General features: G+C 39.9%; 1 long non-coding RNA gene across 24 annotated transcripts in view; it reads right to left on the bottom strand.

Annotated features, from left to right (window-relative positions):
- The window catches only part of LOC310847528, a 181,251-nt gene that overhangs the window by 97,853 nt on the left and 62,494 nt on the right, over window positions 1-20,904 (bottom strand). For 21 of the 24 annotated variants that reach the window (XR_014565837.1, XR_014565838.1, XR_014565839.1 and 18 more), the window contains one exon: window positions 3,633-3,752. The exons of 2 other annotated variants lie outside the window; for them this stretch is intronic. This is a non-coding gene — a long non-coding RNA (uncharacterized lncRNA). Of the gene's footprint in view, window positions 1-3,632; window positions 3,753-16,856; window positions 16,985-20,904 lie in introns of those variants that run through there. One more of the 24 variants, XR_014565860.1, reaches the window with a different exon arrangement.

Here is a 20,904-nt window from a genome sequence, read left to right as displayed (position 1 = left end):
GTCTACGATTAGGCTAAAGCATTGAAACCAATAGTTATTCAGTCGCCCAAAGCCACTTTGCGGTGACTCTACTACTGTACCTCTGATGTCGATCTAAATTAATCTTAGGGTCGTACCTTGTTTTGCGACTGGGATCTGTTCCAGAACCCCAGCTGCTAGCCGAAAAGGACGCAGGGCAAAGCGCCGCATCTGTGCATGCACGCAAAGCACAATTTAGCACTTCTGCGCATGTGAAAGCAGCAAACCCGGAAGTAACCCATTCCGGTACTTCCAGGTTTGCCACAGACATTCGCTGGAATGGACGCTAGATGAGGCAGACATTCGCGGAGGAATTACTATATATATTAAATGAAAGTATTGAAAATTAAGCCCATAAATTTTCCATTCACATCCTGGATCCGAAATTTTGCCAATCTGAAGCCAGCAAGCAGTATGTGGATGCCATTCTGTTTGTGATCCCCAGGATCTGCCTTTGACAGTTGAGGCAGAATATAGGCATCATGGCTAGTGGCCATTGAGAGCCTAATGTGCCATAAATCGGTCTAATCTCATTTTAAAGCCATCTAAATTGGTGGCCATTGCTACATTTTGGAGAGCTCCAACTCCTGCTCAAAGAAGCTGCATGTTGTTGCTGGACTTTGTGTTATCTTTCTGGAGCCAGATGAAAACCTTTTAATTTTCCCAATCTTTTAACTGCTGATTTGACATTTATCTTCTCAACTGTTTTTTTTTTAATGCTGCCTTTAATTGTTGTTCTATGTTGCTTTATTACTATTATATTTTATTAATAAAGTGCTAATTGAAGGGGAGTACAGTATATATGGGACATGGCTGGCGCTGTGGTCTAAACCACTGAGCCTAGGGCTTGCCGATCAGAAGGTCAGCAGTTCGAATCCCTGCGATGGGGTGAGCTCCCGTTGCTCAGTCCCTGCTCCTGCCAACCTTGCAGTTTGAAAGCACTTCAAAGTGCAAGTAGATAAATAGGTACCGCTCCAGCGGGAAGGTAACAGCGTTTCCGTGCGCTGCTCTGGTTTGCCAGAAGTGTCTTAGTCATGCTGGCCACATGACCCGGAAGCTGTACGCCGGATCCCTCGGCCAGTAAAGCAAGATGAGCGCCGCAACCCCAAAGTCGTCCGCAACTGGACCTAACAGTCAGGTGTCGCTTTACCTTTACAGTATATATATATATCTGTCAAATAGCCGCTCTGAGCCCGGCCTTGGCTGGGGAGGGCGGGGTATAAATAAAAAATTATTATTATTATTATTATTATTATTATTATTATTATTATATAAATAAGAATGAAGACAGTGATAATGGAGTGATGATTTTCACTTTCCACATCACCTTGCCTTTTATATTACATATGACTGTATCCAATGTTAGTCCTACTCAAAATGCAACAATATAGAAATACTTTTATAAAATAAACTTTCTCTTTTTATGTATAAAGTGCCATTTTGGAGAGATTTCAATCTTAATTGTGGCAGCCCAAGAAAAGTAATAAGTTATACCATTAAAAAAAAAAATCAGTAAGGAAATCCCATATATATTAGCACATATAGATTTGATCAGTTTAAACAACAATTATCTTTTTTATTTGATTGATTTCTTACCCACCCTATGCCCTAAGGTCCTAGGGTGGTTCAGCAGTATTTAAAATTATAAGATAAAACAGTTGCAATTATAAAGCACATAAAACCATTCCAAATGGAATAGAATGGTATAAATTTAGCCAAAGTGACCTTCACTGCCAAAGGCCAGGGTGGAAAGCTGCTTCTTTAACATACAGCAAAGGCTGCACAGTGAAGATGCAAGATGCATCTATGGGGACGGAATTCCCCAATTTAAGGGCTGCCACAGAAAAAACTCTCTCCCAGCCTCCACAGTTCCAAGGGTGGGGAAAATATTAAGAGAGCTCAACTAAAGCCTTAGTTCTGCATAAAGGAAACAGGAAATGAAAAATAAAATATTAAGCTTCCCTTCCAATGAGTGACACTTTTTTATTAAATTGCAAGCTATGTCACATTGCCTTCAAAACCTCAGAGGACATCAGGTTTGGCAATATGCAAAGTTATTTAAATTTAGTTGTTTAGATTTAATTATTACTTAATTGGTTAAATTGCAGTTGATCAATCAAACATTATTTAAACAGTGTGGAGCCCGAACACTTACGTTTGAAAGCTACTCTATATTCATTAGGAACATCTCTTAAGATAACACGACAGTCATTAAGTTCAATAATTATTCCTTTCTGCGTGCAAGTCTATACACAACGGCCACAATCAGAACACTCCCTGGAGCCCAGTATATTCATAGCTTCCTGTTCTCTTTTACATGATAGGAAGCTTCATTGTGCAGCCACAAATTCCCCACTGTGCACACCAAATTGTGTGCTCTTCAGGAAGACCCACACAGAAGAGAGATGGATCTGGATAGCAAACATAACATAGTCATGTGACCCCTGAACTACGTGCTAGGAAAAATCTTTGGCTAATTGACATCCAATGCCCTTTTAAAATGTGTGTGTGGGGGGGTGTTATTGGGTTGTTTTTGTTTTTATTTTGATTATGTATTTGGTTTTTATATATATATTGTGATTTTATCCTGTGAACTGCCCTGAGCCCTGCAGATATAGGGCGGTATACAAAATAACAATAATGATGATGATGATGATGGAGGCAGGGGTGTGTAAAGACAGATGAGGATAGCTATTTTGGTGTTTCCATCTTGTATTTTTATGTTGAGAACATAAGATCTATATATAATAATAAATTTATGAAATTGAGGGTAGCCTCCTCAACCTAGTGATCAGCAGATGTTAGGGACAAAACTGCCATCATCCTGGACAACAGACCATGCCAGCTGGGGTTGATGGGAGTTGTAGTTCAAAACTTCCGGAGGCACCAAGCTGCTTTAACGCTTTCCCTCCCTTCGTTGCACCAACATATTGTTCTATTTACCGGTAGATGGTACAAGGACACACAGCCACACACCCAAACCCCTATAGCTGGCTTAACTGCTTAGACAAATTCTCTTCTGTATGCAATGCTTCCTTTGGTACTTCCACTGTAGACGGCTGAATTATTTATTCAAAAATCACTTCTTGCACCTTTTGCCAGAGGCTATTGACTCTATACAAAGGGTCAGGGCTTAAAACGTGACACCTTTGCTCAGTGGTGGGTTGCCTTCATATTAATATACGCAGTGTAAATATTTAGCCTTGTGCACAACATGTGATGACAGTGTAGTATTCAATGCTGGATATTTGCTTGTTCCAATAACACTTAAAAATTGTCATGCTGGTATAGTAATTCAATTCAATTTTACTTTTAGACCAACCGTCTCCCATCATATCAATGCATATTTATGAAATCCAGCAATAATTCCCTTTAAACATTTGAAATATACATCTCTGTCCAACAATACATAATCACTATAGTATACAATAGAAAAGAAAATAAAATGACCAATTTACAGATTGGCTCCCAAGGGCCATGATAAAAAGATGGCTCTTTAAGGACTCTGTAAAACTGCCAAGGGATGAGGCCTGACGGATCACGTTTGGAATACGGTTCCATAACTGGGAGGCCACCTTTGAAATGGTGTAGCATGTGTAACTGCATTTGCTTACCTGGCTAACTTGTCTCTTTCAGCTTAGGCTTCTTCTTCTGTTGCTTGCTCCCAGTGTTTAATTTTAGATGGCAAGCTTGTAAGTGCAGGAACTAGTACTAGTAGGATTCATCATCAGCATCTAGTGGAGAGATTATCAGTTTTAAAACCATTCATAGTGTCAGCCAAAATTAACCTTGAGGCGCAAGAATAGTCTTTTTAAAGGTACACAAACAGTCTAACTACAACTTTTAAAGGTACACAAAATCCTAACTACAACTTAAATTTACAAGATCACACTTTCATTGATAGCAACTTGAGGTCAGTTTACAGGAAGTGCCTTTAACAGGTAATCAAAATATTGCATTTAATGCCCTCTCTGGTCGTACATTGTTATTTAAATCACCTTTTGGTAACACTGTATGGCCTGTGTAGCCAATGCAGAACTTCACATGTGTTAAGTGAAACAGGAATTAGCAAAATTCCAGCAGCCTGCTTAAATGATAAGAAACCATTTTAAGGAAGGGATCTCCTAGGGAGTACGGAAAAACCTGCAGCTGAAGGCAAGGAAGTCCGGATATGTAACTCAACACAGGCATAAACAGGAAGTTGAGCAGCTTGCATTTGGATTGACAAACTGGCTCCAAGGGCTCATCTAAAGGCACAAGGTTTGACCTCTGTCAAGCATGAATGCAGAGGCTTTGGAACAGTCAGATACACTTGAAGGTACAGACCTTATATAAAGCAAATGGGCAGCAAGCCGAACTGGAGCTCTCCAAGCACACAGGACTGGCTCACTCCAGAATAAATCTCTTCTATGTAATGGACTGAACAAAGTCTCATTGTGTATGCAGACAAGCACTCCTATTTTAGTTCATTTCAGTTTTATCCTATTTGCTACCCTTCTTTTAACCTTTACACATTTCCCAAACACACCTACTCCTCCCAAAATGGCAAACTCTTCTTTCTTTGCTTTTGTTTTTCAAAAAAGTGAAATAGCACCTATACTGTACATACATCCACACACATTTGATACAGTTTGCTGGCAAAAGTGGGAACCTGGAGCAACCATGTCCTGGAATCATGAACTAGACAGCCTTTTTAAAAAGAAATTTGTTGTAATTAACAAACAGATGAAACCCCCCACCTGCAAATTCATTTTTTAAAAAAGGTAATGGAAGAGGCGCCAATAATGAAGGCACATGGAAAGCTGCCTTAGATTAAGCAAGATCATTAATGATAATAATAATAATTCATTATTTGTACCCCGCCCATCTGGCTGGGTTTCCCCAGCCACTCTGGGCGGCTTCATTTGTCCATCCACCTCAGTAACGGTCCACTTGTTCTGCAACTAAGCTGCAGCACTTATCCAAGAATGGGTGGAACAATAAGCAACTTGAGGAGAAAGAGACATCTCTTCGAATCAACTTCCAGAAAATGTGAAGACCTAGTTTGGCTATGTAATTCTGCAAGAGTTTTTCCTATGGATATATTATAGCTGTATATCTGCCTGTTGGGATTCAACAGGTTAAGCTTTTTCTTATACAGAAACACAATTATGGGGAAAGCATCATTCCTTGAAATTCCGTCTCATCTGACATCATCTTACTTGTGCACAGCAAATTTGCATATGGCACAAAGTGTGTGTAGATTTGCAAGTGGGAGGAAAAATAAAGTAAAACAAATCCTGATGGTTCACCTGTCGGTTAGAAGAATAGTAAGGCTGGAAAAGAAGTCCGCAAAGGAGATCTGCTAACTAGAAACTAAGATCATTTAAAATACTTGGGAGTAAGCAATTAGCATACAATGGACTGTTCCCTGCTGTTTAAATGCTCTGTAGCACGTACAGCGTTTTCATACATAAGCAACAATAGTTTACAAAAGTGTCGGCAGGCAGTGGATGGAGCTAAGCAGCTCAGAGGTGACACAATATAAACTTCACCACATGAAATACTGGAAGTTGATGTAAACAGCTTTTAATAGCATTGAACATTTGCTCACTTTGTTTAGCCCATCTGGATGTTCCATTGTGCTCACTTCAGCGGTGACTGCCGTTGGGTGACAGTTGATATATGTTAAGTACAAGCAAAGTGCCGCAGCCCATTTGAGGGACCCTCAGGAGAACATTTACTGTTTTGCGAAATATTCTGTCAAGCCTGCTACAAACGTCACCTGCATCCTTAATGGCCCTGTGCCAAAGTCGTCTGGCTTTATTATTATTATTTTAATCAAAGGCGAGTTTAGCTTTTACTGTTTGTAAGGTTAGGCAAACTATGCCAAAGTTCTCCCAAGCTACTTGGGAGAGTATCAGCTGACAGGAATGGTTTTCAATATGGCTCAAAGAATAATGAAAGAGAGCCACTCATTCCAAGAGACTGTGGCTCATTTGAGATGTAAGCGTCGCAACAAATCAAACCGTCAGGAAGCAACAAAAGAGCAATTTAGTAATAAATAAAACAATGGAGCTCTACTTAAACAAAAGGGGGAATTGATATTCTAAAACCTATAGACTGTTCCATCTACATAAAACAATGTGCTGCACTGAATTTTTGTAGCATTGTCATCACAGTAGGTTATGCAGCCCTAATAGACCTGGTCAGCAATTAGGGATTTACTTTAAGAAATTTAGTGGTGAATGAAGACCTTAATTCCAGTCCCCATTATTGCACCCAGGGCAGAGATTAGACAAACTCAGGCAAACAGATGCTGGAGGTTGGCAGTATCACTAGCCCTGCATAATCATTCCACCTGAACCACCCTCCTCCCTCAACAAGGATAGGATAGGTTCCTTGTGGATGAAGGCAGCAGAGTGGGGACATAGCATTTATAAACCCATAGGATATACTTTATAGTGAAGTTATCTTTATCCCTCTTCAGTTCTTTGTGATAGGGGTCTATCAACCCTATTTGATAGTATAGCCATGTTCCTTCTGAAATAAAATGTTCTCTTTGTGTATATTCAGGGGCACTGTGAGTTAGTCAAAAATATCAACCCCATGTCTTCACTGAGGGAACTAATGCACCTTGACTTGAGGGTGCATTTGGGGTTGCTGCTCAGCAGCAGACAGCAAAAATGTCTTAGCTTAGCTCCCGTTAGTACCTACTGCTTCCATCAACCCTTCTTTTTTTTACTTCAGAATTTAAGATTGTGGGGCCAGAGTTCACCACCTCTATCCTGGGGTATAAACCTGCATTCCTCACCTAGCCCATCCCACACGCGGATATAGATAGATAGATAGATTCTTTATTGTCATTACACAAGTGCAACATTGCACAAGTGCAACGAAATTGGATATCCTAATGTTATCCTAACATATCCTATGTTAAGGACTGCTGTTAGGTTAATTCTCCATGAGCCAGCAGAGATTATTCCCCACAATGCACCTGCAGGCATATTGTGATTGTTTTACATGTACTACTGGGCAGATTACTTTGTGTACAAAAGGACTCAGGTTACAGAATAGCGTGTTGGTTGTGGTAGGAGATAGCCTTCAACAATTCCTGCGGTGTTTGCACATCACAGTGCACCATAAACCATGGCTTTTTGTGCACTAGCAAAACTGCTTAATTCCACCCAGCGAAAACAAACCACCACCTTGGATTTATCATTGTATCCAATGACCTGTAAGCCAATAATAAAATTTGGCTACAGGTTGTGATTTGTTTGGAGTAACACTAAACCAGGCAGGGACCATGTTTCCCTCCCTCATAGGCTCTGTACACGTTAGATTGAAGATTGAATGTGGTTTGTGGGGGAAACACATCAAAATGTAGCATTTCATTACAAACGACAGGATAAAGGTTTGTTGTGGTTAATGCTGCCAGACTTGCAGCAGGAGTGCACTGGATGCTGAGTAAACAGGAGCGTGTACACAGCCTTAGTGTGAGCTGGGAGAGGGCAGGAACCTTGTGGTTTATGCCTTATAATGTGCGAACATTGCCATTTCCACTCTCTTCCCTCTGTTTCTTCTATTAGTTTTATTAGTATACCAGCAAAGGGGCTGGTATACTTAGCTTGTATGTCAGTTAAGGTCCCGAGAAAATCCGTATTGCTGAATAATTCAATAACTGGTGCATAATCATACAGGAAAATTCAACACATCACTCTAATTGTTAAGCTATGGAAAACTAACGAGCATGTCATTTCAAGAAAAGTCTAAAGGGATGGTCAGTTAGGGCTGCAGTTCTATACCCACTTACCTGGGAGTAAGCCCTATCAAACTCAGTGGGCCTTATTTCTAAGCAGGCATGTCTAGAATTGTGTTGTAAATTATCTATTTAAAAGGCACTGGTGTGTGTGTTTTTCTATTTATGTGGACCATGTAAATAAAGTAGGGGTCACCAGCCTTTTTTGAGAGGAGGGAGTGGTGAGTGTAGGGCATGCCTCTACTTGGTACTTTAAGGCAGAAACTGCTTGCATCCTTTACAGGTACCAAGCAGATGAAAAATGTTACTACAGGTTTTAGTTGGGTTCTGCTTGATGTCAGGAGTTTTTAGACTGGTTTCAATGTAATGTTGCTTTAATTGACTATATCTTATTTATGATGTACTCCACTCTGGGTTCCCCACCAGGAGGAAGGGCCATACAGAAATAAAATAACAACAATTATAATACAGTATTAGTAGAAATAATAATAGTCATTCTAAGCTAGCACTCGTCTGCAAAACCTCACGCTTCTTTATGTCATATCTCAATTGCTCACAGTGTAAAACAGCACACTTCAAAAAGAAGAAAGAGCAGTGCAGTCGAAAATTGTCTATTCAAATGTAATGGGGGCTGCATTGCAAGCACATCACACAGGATTTTCGTTACTGTTGACTAGAGCACACCAGTCAAATTAATAGAAGCTGAAGCTTTCCATTTACTTACAAGGCAGGTATTTTGTGAGCAGCTGTTCCACACATTCCTCTGCATCACTCCAACCTCAGCCCTGTGCTATATACTCTGTGTTTCTTCCTTTCCTTCCTTGTCTTTGGTCATTTTGTGTGTGTGGTTGTCAGTACAAAGCTGTCTATCAAAACAAACTTCCATTGTCGCAGGAGCCTCGGTTCCAACCATGATTGTGTTGGATTTTTAACTTCAGGCACTATTTTAAAAACCAATGTTGAGAGTAAATAAATACATTGTCATATAGCCTCGCCTTATGCCAGAATTCAGTGTGGGTTTCTTTGAGTAAGCCCTACCGAACTTACACATAAAATTAGGCTGTATATATGTGTGCATCAGACTGCAGTCATAATGCCTTCCCCAAAAAGTCAATTTTGATAAATGTGCAAAATAAAATTGCTGATGCAAATTTTTAAAAAAAGAACCTCCCTTTGTTGGCTTCACTTCAAAAGCTAACCAAATCAATGTCTTTCATGACATAGTTACCAAAACATTTAGTCCAGCAACAAGAAGAATAATAGAAATCAATAGAATACATGTTGAAATATTTCTTCTGGCAAAATTCATGGCATTTTTTGCATTAAAAAGATAATTGGATGCATAGCTTCATCCTAACTGTTTATTTTCATGCTGCCTCTTGCCTTTCTAGTATAGTGTAATCTTTTGTGCTTTAAAAATAAAAGTGACTAGACTTGTCCTTTGAAACAAATTACTATTATAAAAGAGGAAGTGTAGTCAGTGACACTGAAGTTCTCCAACAGCTGATGGATGTCGGTACTGTAAAACTGAATGCCACCTAGTTGGTTGTGGGGGGGGGGTTAAGCAAAGATGCTAATTCTGCTGATTAAGATATTGTTTTCCCCCTCTTGTGCCCTATTCATTATGCAAGGCTGCAGAATATGAAGTGTGGTGTGTGATCCGGGCAATCTAATGATCTCCCACACCTGCTCATCTGGTACAATTTTAATTAACACTCCAAGGAGGTTTGTCAAGAGTAATCAAAAACATTGTCGCTTATAAAGCTGTGGCAAGAAATCAATAGTTTTCATCAGAAAAGGTAAGGTCTGGCATAACTGAACCATTTAATTGCTTCATTCCAATAAACAAAAAAACCTGCACATTTTAATGACTTGATTCTGGAGATCAATATCGAGCCGCATATTGCATTAAACAGCAACATGTGGTGGGGACGTTCGCAGTCATTTCCATTCAGAAGGCTGCATTCCTCTTTTTTATTTTCATCCTGAATGGCAATGGGTTGCTGAGCCTATGCAGTGCTATGATTTATATCAAATGAGTGACCTCTAGGGCTGTAAGACTCGAACGGGTGACTAGTTCTCAATGGTAAGCTACTGGCACTTGACAAAGTGCCTGGAGCAGAATGAATTTACTTCTCTTTTCCTCAATCATCAACAGGCTCTGCCCTGACCCCCATACTGACTCCTATAACAAGATCCCCTGTCTGGGACTGAAAAATTTACTGTCATGTCTACTTCTCATTGAGCTCAAGTGAGTACTTCTGTCACCTTCAGTGAACTGAGTCTGTAAAAGATTTAACTAAACACCAGTCGCACTTTAAAAACTAAGTAAGTACATCTCATATAACAAAGATAACCTTTGAGCACATCACTTCTTAAAAGCTACTTTGCAGCTACTGGTGTTGGCAAAGCCAGATCTATTATTGCTGCTTTGTTCTGCCTTTCTGTTCCATGTGCAAACACATGCCGTGGCAATCATTTACTCTAGAATAAATTGTTCTAAAAGATATGGGATTGCACCAGAGAAAGTCTGTTCACTATTGCAGCCAGTTCTGTAAAATCTCTTAATATTGTTTCATTGTGAAGAACAAAACACAATAAAGACCTCTCAGTAGGCTAAATACTTGGGCTGTTTTAATTATGCAGTTGTTTTTCACATATACTACCCTGAGCCCCAGGATGATAACCTAATGCTGAAAATCCTACCCGAGTTCTTGAAGAGAAGCTTACTTCCAAATTAGTATCTGCAAGAATTGCAATCCAAGGATGAGATCCTAAACCGAGTTAAGCTGAAAAGCTCAAACAACCTGCTATGGACTAACCACATTTAAACCAATAGGTGGTTTGACGGCTGTATCTTAAAAACTTTGTGATTGCATCAACTACTGTAGAAATAAATAAAATCACTCCCTTGGGCTGTGATTTGTGTACACACACAAAGATCGTAAACAATAAATAAATAAATATCCAGGCTAAAGTTTAACGGGTTTGAATTTATGTAGCTTCTCTGAAATCAAAGTAAAATATATGCTTTTACTAATATGAATAAAATATGGGAATACCTTTTAAATACATTTAACGCACTATATACTGCATACACAGAGCATGCTATGTCGCAGTGCTCATATGCATACAGAGAGCCAGAGAAAGAGAGAAATTGTACATTCATTAACTTCTGCATTTACATTTTTGCAATAGCTCTTAACATTTTTAGTGGGGGGTTTTTCTAAACCCTTTTTTCACTATTTCAAAAAGCAATGAAACAGAGTACACAAAAGCTATCCAAATATGTAAAACACGTGTGTGTGTGTGTGTGTGTGTGTGTGTGTGTGTGTGTAGTTGACCTACCCACAAATACAGTGTGTGTTATTTAATCATTTTAACTAGACTGTTTAAAGTCATAAAAATTAAAATTTCAAGACCCCCCTACATCAACAATAAGGCAATTAAACGAGTGACATTTGATGTTTTATTCCAACCTCTCACTAAAGCCTTACACCAAATTTTCACTCCCTCTTTAATTTTCAATTCTTCTGCCCTCCCTGCTTCATAGTTCCTAGCTATTGGCTTTTACAATCTGTCCCTAGAGAGCCAGGAGTTATTACCCCTGTCGATGGAAGAGAAAGGGATGTTATTCCCTTGTCACCCTCTTCGGCTCCAGCAGATTCCTAGGTCTGATCTATAGCCTTCATTGGAGAAAAGCGTCTGACACGCTGTTAGTTCTCAGTCCTGTCAGATCCATCTACCTGTGCTACCCGCATTAGTTACTGGAGCTGGAATGACACTCAAGACTCACAGGAGTCAGACCAAAGGATTTCAGGAACAAAACTCCACAAGCACACTTTTTAGTAGTAAGTGGAATGTCAGTTGCAAGACATGTAAAATCAGCAGTGAGAGACATGTGCAGCATGTGTAAATTCACCAGACTAATTCCTGGGCAGCTGGGAAACTTATTACGTCTGATAAGTGATTTTCAAAGCTTTCATTTATTTCTTTTATTTCCAATTTTTGTCCTGCCCCTTCCCAAAATCCCACTCTTTAAGGCAAGTCATATATAGTTCTTTAAAAAAAAAGAATGACATTTTTTAAACCAGCAACTGTAGAAATACTTTTTTATTTTATTATATTACCAATGTAATTACCTGGATATAGTTGGGGATTTTGGGGGGGGGTAGGGGAAAACTGTATTTGATTGTTTGTATTTGATTATATGTTGTTCTTATATTCAACTAATAAAATATTCAAAAAACAAACCAACAAACAAAAAGATTCCACCCACTCTACATATATGTTGCAATTTATGTCCAAAATTTGGTGAATGTCAATTTGCACATATGAATGTGATCAACACTAGGTGAATTATATGAGACCCAAACAAAGATATATATTTCCCCCCAGTTTTTAGACATATTTGAGTTAATGCTCATGATTACATTTGGGTGAAGGCAACATTCATCAGCGCTATTGAGTTTTCAGACACTCATAAAAATTCAAATGGGATTGTCAATATTCACATGTGAATAGGGGCATTAACTGGTGTGTGTGTCTCACAAACCTGCTAAACTCTGTCTGCTAAAATATAACTCGTATTAGGACATCTTACAGTACTTCCAGAAAGCATAAGCGGTTGGACTTTGGCTGCATTCAAATGTGGGGATTATTGTACTTGTTTTCATAAAATCATATAATTGAAGGGTTGGAAGGGACCCAAAGGGTCATCTAGTACAAGCCCCTGAAATGCAGGAATCCCAGCGAAAGCATCCATGACAGATGGCCATCCAACCTCTGCTTAAAAACTTCCAAGGAAGGAGAGTCTACAAACTCCCAAGGGAAACTGTTCCGCTGATAAACAGCTCTTACTTGGGTCCCTTCCAACTTTTAAGATTCTATGAACTATGTGTGGTGTAAAGAAGTACCTTCCTTTGTGTGTCTTGAAACCAGCCAACCTCACTAGATGGCCCTGGGTTATAAAATAGGGAGAAAAGCTTCTCTCTATCCACTTTCTGAGCTCATCTTCCCAGGGGAGTGCACAAACCTAAGGCTTGCTGTGGCTTGCTTTTTGCTTGCTCAGGTTCCACTAAACTATGGTTTAATATGGCATGCAAATGCGGTCGCTGTACAACAGTGGACAGAATTGGTCTCTGCAGTCAGCAGTTTGACTTCACCTCCATTGTCTCTTACACCTTTGCGCTCCATTGTTTCTTGAGACAGACAGATTCCAACAAATTCATCACAGTTGCATTTGGAACTCAGGGCAGTTTATAGGGAATTCTGTAATCTTCTGCTCACGTGAATCTTGTAAGGGGAAAGTGACCACTGATGGAACTTTATGGTTCTGTGAACTGCCCTGAGGGCTTATGATGAAGGACAGTATATCAATCAATCAATCAATCAATCATATAAATAAATAAATAAATAAATAAATGGTGGAGGGAGGGGCATTTTAACTTGGGTTTCCTATGAAAGCCCATCCTAAATCACTCCACTCCAATATCTCTCAAAACTGAATAATTACAAAGTCTTTCCTTTCCTTCACAAAGTTGCACTTAAATTTGTCAGTTCATTTTGTCAGTGACATTTTATACTCTTACAATTCATGTGCACGGCCTAGGACCCAGAAAACTTCACATTTTGTTCTTCAATCCCTGCTTAATTAAGAGTTAACAAATAGGGATTAACAAATTCATCCTTTGTTTAGTATAATTTTATCCTGTCCCACCCGCCACCCGCCACCCCCCAGAAACACTAACTGACAAAGTGGATCACAGCAGCTGACAGTTAATACAAATAGTTCCACATCCAAAATACTGCTTACATAGTCAAGTGAAATTTCATCTGGAGCCAACCACAAGCAGTATCTTGAATAACGTTCAAAACAGATTCCCCACAAGAATTAAATTGTTTTTCTAAATGCACCAACATTAAAGGAAATTCAGCTCCTCAGGCACTACATTTCCAACCTCATTTCAATCTTACCTGCAATGAATACAATCTGTAAACCATTTTGTAATACTTTCCTTTTCAATTTGGCGGAAATCAAATAAAAAGGTCATTACTTGGGGGGGAGGACAATAAAGCAGCCGAAGGTATTTTTGCACATTTTTATTGCATCGAATCACCTGGCTGAACAGGTTTTAAAAAGAAAAGCAGCCTGTATGTTTCACCGCAGCTACAGTAAAAGCTTTCCAAACCACTTCTGTCTGTCTTCCTCATCCCCACATATAGATGCCTATGGGTTGGATTAAATCTTAGCTTTCCCCCAGCACCACTCCCCTACATATGGTGGGAAACAAGACCATGTCTCCCCTTCTCACAAGTACATCCTGCACTTCAACACTACCGGAGGTCAATTCACAAGCAGGCATCATGTCCTTAATGCATAAATCCATAAAATCCCAAATAATGGGGCCCATATCAAGCATCCGATTCCTGGATTTTATCTAGGATCATCTCAAATTTCATCTGGAATACTGACTAAATCATCCAGGCTTGGGCACACCTAAGACTGTTATGCCTACACATGGATATTCAGTGCTGTCAGATTCAAGACAGTCAGATGGGATAGAAGACAAGGGAAGAGAGCATTATTACTCTGCATAAAGGAACAGATCTGGATTAAAGGATCCTCTGATCTCTCCTTAGTACTACGACTTTACTGAAAGCCAGTGTCTTCCTCGGCACAAAGAGAGGCTTGCGGTTTAAACAGGGTTGCCTTCTGTAGTTCAACTTTTCTTCTGTTCATTTATAAGTGCAGCACAAAGTAATACTAATGACTGTTAAAAAAGTTTAAATGTGGTAGCAAAGAATCTCATTTTGTATGTAAATGAATTAGCAGAACCTTCCAGTAAATCACAAAGGTCCTTACAGCCAAATGCTGCAAAATAATCTGTCTAAATACATGCACTGATAACATTATTACAACTGGAAAGGGATACCAAGTATGGGGAACAAAAATCAAACCCCACAAATAATCTTAATTTCAAGAGAAGTGTGTGTCTGAGGCCCTTTAAACCTTGGAAGTGAACCTAAAATGCATTCTAAATCCTAGCTCCCAGCAGTAAACACCTCAAGTAAGCCCATTATGTATTCTAAGTGGTACCAATTTATCTTATCATATAAACCTAGAATATTAATAGTTAAACAGCCAGAGTTTAAAGTACGTGGAACAGTGGAATTATTATTCATTTACATGCCTCCGCACCATCCTTCACTTCTCTACAGTATCTGGCTGCTCCGAGTCTCATATGCAATGCATCCGAGTGCTAAATTACCAAGTCTATGCACAACCAGAATATATCCTTTGTCGGTCCATTAAGACATCTATATTAGAACTAGATTGTTCAAAGTTTTCCATCTAGCCTCCCACGAGGCAGACAGAAAGGTTGGGATAGAAGAAGACTCAAGGACAGACAACACAGAGAGGGAAATGTCACGGGAAAGGAAGGAGGTGGAAACAAAGGAGATGTTACGTTGAAAAGAATGGGAGAGAAGCATATCATGCAACTAGGAACAAGCACCACTTTGTAGGCAGCAATCAATTCTACAAGGTCTTAAAAAGTGAGAGTATTAAGCTTGAAGTGTAAGGCAGAGACAAAAAGGAAATTAGTGGGGAAAATGGAAGGGGATATGCAAGGTGATCAAAGCAGAGGTGTTTTGTAGGGAAATGTGAGAGGCAAGGGGAGCAAAGGGCAATACGTGTTATGTTGGACAAGTTAGGATCAATTTCTTCAGAAGGATGCCAACAAAGCAGTGACACACTTTAGCAACCTGCAATCCAAAGCGGTCAGTAACATGTATCCAATTCTGGTCAGTTTAGGCCACAGAAGCAGTAATCCTGGCAGTAGCAAGAGTGCTGCTGGAAAAAGGATGAAGAGATGGATCAGCAGCTGAAATGATCAATGAGGACAAAAGAAAGAAGTTTTGCAGGAGGTGCGAGATATAAAAATAAATATAAAGCCATTGGATTTTTAGAAGCCATAAAATTCAACACCACCTGCTGGGATATTATTGCTTTAAGGCTGAGGTCTTGTGCATACGTGCTTGGAAGTAAGACCCATGGCAATGAGATTTTACTTCCAGGTAAAAATGCAGAAGAACTGCGGAGTGAAACATTCCCTGCACCCTCTTCCTTGACCCCAAGCTTTTCCTCTGTTGCAGAACAGAAAACACACAGAGCAAATCTACACATTGCATCTACATTTAGCTGTTGTAATGCTAAGTAAGAGCATGTACACCAATCACTTGTTGATTTCTGGCCAGTTCACACTAGAGGCAAGGGCTATGGAAGGCTGTAGAGTTAGCAAAGTAACCTCTGGCACTGCACCATTCCAGCTGTTTGGCGGATGTTCCCTTCTACTCTTGTAAATACTAGAGCAGAAAGCTGATATGAAGGGGTAGCTACATCTCCAGTGTATACCTTTAAGGGCAAGAAATGAGATTCTTACTAAACATCAGGAAGAACTTTCTGGTGGTAAGAACTGTTCAACAGTGGAACAGACTGCCTTGGAAGGTGGTGGATTGTCCTTCAATGAAGGTTTGGAAACAGAGGTTGGCTGGTCATCTGTCAGGGATTCTTTAGCTGTGATTGCTGCATTGCAGGTGGTTGGACTAGATCAGTGTTTCCCAACCTTGGGTCTCCAGCTGTTTTTGCACTACAACTCCCATCATCCCTAGCTAGCAAGACCAGTGGTCAGGAATGATGGGACATTGGACTAGATGACACTTCAGGTCCGTTCTAACTCTACAATTCTATGATTCTGTGAAGTATTAGACCTTCATGTAGAATTAATATACTTTCTCACTACACAAGAAACCAAAATTATTAATTGTTGTGAAGGCTAAACTGGGAAACCTGAATTCGAATCCAGACCATTGTGGGAGTTCTCACCTCCTTTTACATGTTACTAATAACTAACAGCAATAGATAATAAGCAACATCTATCACTCCTCTCTACAAAGAAAACATAATTTTTCATCAAATTCCCAATGTACTTCTACAAGCCTGTAACATAACAGCCCCAAAATGGAGACTCCATGTTCAAAGGCAGTGTACCTTGAATAACACATGCTAGGGATAAAATAGTGGCTTTTCCCATCATACCATTCTTGAAAACTTATGACAGCATCTGGCTTGCCACAGGGTGTTGGGCTCAATGCACTAGCAATCCAATTTTTTATGTTCTTAACACTGTACTTTGTTTTCAGAAGCTGATCATGCAGACAATCCAGCACATCTGGTAAAAAGTTGACAAAGAGAGGAAGTCAGATGCTGAGATTGGCTTGCATTTTATGGTTCCATAAGGAATCAGGCTCTAAAATTCAATGTGTATTATTAAAAACAAACGGCTTTCAGTAACAGTAACAACAAAAAATCTATTTCTGGGGATTGTTTGCAGAAATAAAATGTTTATTCCCTACGGCAGTATTACAAACTGTAAAGATAAGTGGTAAACTGTTCCTGAACAGATAAATCATGTGCTGTAATGCAACAGAGCAAAGAAGAAATGGAATATCAGATTTTCATTAGCTAACTGAGTAGAATGCTATGCCTCCCAGAGTCATTATCCCATTCTAGAAACTTTTAATCCATGTCATCCATGGTCCACACTGATTACAAGAAAAATATGACAACTTATTTGTACATCTCTTTCTTGCCATATGCTAGAGTGCTGGCCTCTATTGTGATGTGAACTTTATAGGACAGGTTTTGACAGCTAGATGTAATACTGTCCCATTTTCAGACTTTTCAGAACCACTGTAGTCATATTTGAGCAGTCACTCCTGGCAATTAATAATTATGTGGGGGAGAATGCCACCCTCCAGTGTTGTGCCCCACCACGGTTGAACAGGAGTAAATATCTGCAGAGAGGCGGCACGTATGCAAACTAGTCACTTCCAGTGGTTACTTTCAGTCTGTCAGCACTTTAGAGCATATCTTTCACCCATTTAATATACGCCCTTTGTGCAATAAAGTGCACCTTCATAACCAACCCCCAAAAAGTGGTACATTGTGATAAACAGCACTACAGCACTCATGTGCAACAAATGTGGTTTTTTAAAAAATGACTTTTTACAGTAAAAGGAAAAAGTAATGGAGAAATGTATTTTAGAGTGTGGGATAACTACCACTTGACAGTGGTATAATATAAAATCCATGCAAATTTTGTGCAAACAAATCAGGAGTAACGCTCAATAAACAGATCAATCTGGAAGCAACCGGAGAAAAGGTTAAGAACAGCACTAGCAATCAGTGCATTAGAAGGGAAGAGAACTTTGCTACTTTCACTCCCATGCCTTGGTGCATGGAATAGTGACAAAGGACCAGGCTCTGAACCTTCTGAACCAGAAGGAACATCCTGTCCCCAAACGCATCATCCAGTCATGACACTAAGGCTAGCTGTTGTCCCAGGAGCGGAATATTCAAACCAGGCCGTTGCATGTGATGTTTCAGTGTCAGTAAGGATGGCTGCAAATGGTTTTCTCCTTGTGATGCTGCTCCTGTCACAGCTCAAGGATGAGAGTAGCATTTTAGCTGTCTTTTGCTCAAGCCAAGGTGATGTTAAATAAGAATTTTCTCAAACTGAGAAAAGGTGAGAGGTAAAAATGCCCCAGATGGGAGCTTGGTCTTTAAGGAATAGCAGGAATCTGTATTTCAGAATGTTGTTAAACGAAGGGAGCTGCTCTCTGGATTTTGAGGGGTTATACAATCGTGCAAATGTTACTTGGTGTTTTTTTATGTGTTGTGATGTATGGTAAACCACCCTGAGATTATACACTGAAGGATAGGATGCAATTATAGGATACTTTGCCTGATGCCTAAAATATAATGAGAGTGTGTGCCAGACAAGCTTCCTTGGGAAGGAAATTCCTCCAATGGGGCACCATGGCTGAAAGTGTGATTTGACTGTTGAAAGGTGGTACAGAAATTGATTGATCAATAACCATTCCTCACATGTTGATCAGAAGCAGAGAGGATTATTGAGGTATGGAGAAGAAAGAAAAAAAATGAAGGAAGAACTTCAGTAACAAACAGCAATCTGTAACAAACACCAACATCAGCATTTCAAATAAATTTAGTAATTCAGTTCATGACAACCACTCAAAATCAACTATTATAATAATTCATCCAAATAAAAAAATGTTTCAACAAAAACTGGTAATAGCAGCAATAAAAGCAGTACAGTGGTAACTTGGTTTACAAACTTAATCAATTCGAGAGAAATCCGTTCTTAAACCAAGGTGTGCTTTCCCATAACAGCGAGGGACTCAATTTACAAAAGGAACACACTCAACAGGAAGTGAAACATGTTCTGCTTCCAAGGCAAAGTTCACACACCAAAACACCTACTTCTGGGTTTGCAGCGTTCTTAATCCAAGTTGTTCATAAACTAAGCTGTTCTTAAACCAAGGTACCATTCTGTACATAGTATGGTATAAGAATAATTTTTCAAAACAATCCAACTGATAATCATAATTCAATTCAGTTATATATCATAACTAACACAAGAAAATTATATTAAAAACTCCACAGAACTCTAAAAAATATAAGCCTTATTCACAAAACCTCTCATGAATTCAATGAATGAACGAGGAGGGTGGAACCACTCTCATTAGCCACACTTGAGCATCAGCATGTGCCTTCGGCATTCAGCTGAACGCGTGAAAACGGTTCCTGCACATGTCTTTTTATTTTTAGATATCCATTTTACTTCAAACTGTACTCCTGACTAATACTTCTGTGCAACAAAGGGAGGGGGGGACTACTGAGGGTGTTTGTCAGCCTTACTGTCAAGGAAGTCAAAGGCAGATATGTAGGAGAAGAAAGATTATCACATTAGACACAGGAGAAGAAAGATTAACTTATGAGAGCTATGAGACCAGAAAGATGAGTGGACTGCAGGAGACTGGGTGGCGCAGGGAGATTGGTGATGGGCCACAGAAGCTTTTTGCCTCTGGATCATTGGTTCATAGCCAGCCTACCTCAGCTGTGACTGAACACTATTAACATCTGATGGGCTTCAGATGCCCTCCAAAGAAACAAATTGGTAGTACCCATAAGGGCCAGTGCAGAAGTCTATTAAAAGCAGAGTTCAGCTCAAATGCTGCAGTTTTGTTAAACTGTTGTGGTGTGCCAAAACAGCTATGTGGCTTCCGTAATCCATTTATATTTTTTTGCTAAACCTGCTACCCGTGCATTTATTGTGTCGGCATTCTAGTGATGCCGTTGTCATCCTCGCGATGAGCGGAGAGGAGGGAGAACTTTAAGTGGTTAAGTTTTAAGACTATGAAACTCGAGATACGGCAGCACTGCCACACGCATACCCAAAGCCAAAAGCATTCAAGTCCACGAAGCTGCAAATCTTCCTAATTCGCTTACCTGGGAGTAAGTCCCACTGACCTCAAAGATAAAATCACAACCATAAAACCTTCCACTGTGAGTGGTTTCATCCTTGTGACATTTCAACCCCTTTCTGCATGCAGCAAAATGCATCCTTACACTGTGCAGGACTGACCATAAAAACTATTAAACAAAATGCACACAAGTGACACCCAGTACCTTTAGCTGATGAAGACAATTAATTATACTGAAGGAATGGCTGCTTAAACGAAAACAACTAGACTCTGAACAGACAGAAGGATTTTCTGCAACTATCGACTGCTCAAGGCTGGGGAAATAGATTTAAAGGGCAATCCAAATCCTTCTTAGGCTGAGCTATGTGAGGCTTAGATTGAGTGGAGGTGTCCCTCAGCTCAGCTCTGACAAGTGAGTCAGCCTCCTGCTGGCCACCAAATAGCCAGGAGGCCTGCTGTTGATATCCTCATTGGGGAAAACCCAGCAAAAAGCCCCAAAAAGAAAGGAAGGGTGGGGAGAGGCTGTGCTGGCCTCCAATCTGTTGTATCCAAAGCCAATCTCACAGCCATTGGCAGCTGGCAATGGGCACAGTTCAAACTCAACTAGTGCACCAGTCTGGAGATGTCACAGGGACTGGTCCCAATTGTCCTGTCTCCTCACAGGAACTATAAGTGGCTAGGCCAGGCATAGGCAAATTCGGCCCTCTAGATGTTTTGGAACTACACCTCCCATCATCCCTGACCACTGGTCCTGTTAGCTAGGAATGATGGGAGTTGTAGTCCCAAAACAGCTGGAG

Source organism: Podarcis gaigeae (genome assembly GCF_964106915.1).
Source record: "Podarcis gaigeae genome assembly, chromosome: 6".
Taxonomy (NCBI): domain Eukaryota; kingdom Metazoa; phylum Chordata; class Lepidosauria; order Squamata; family Lacertidae; genus Podarcis; species Podarcis gaigeae.
This window is presented reverse-complemented; position numbering and strand designations above follow the sequence as displayed.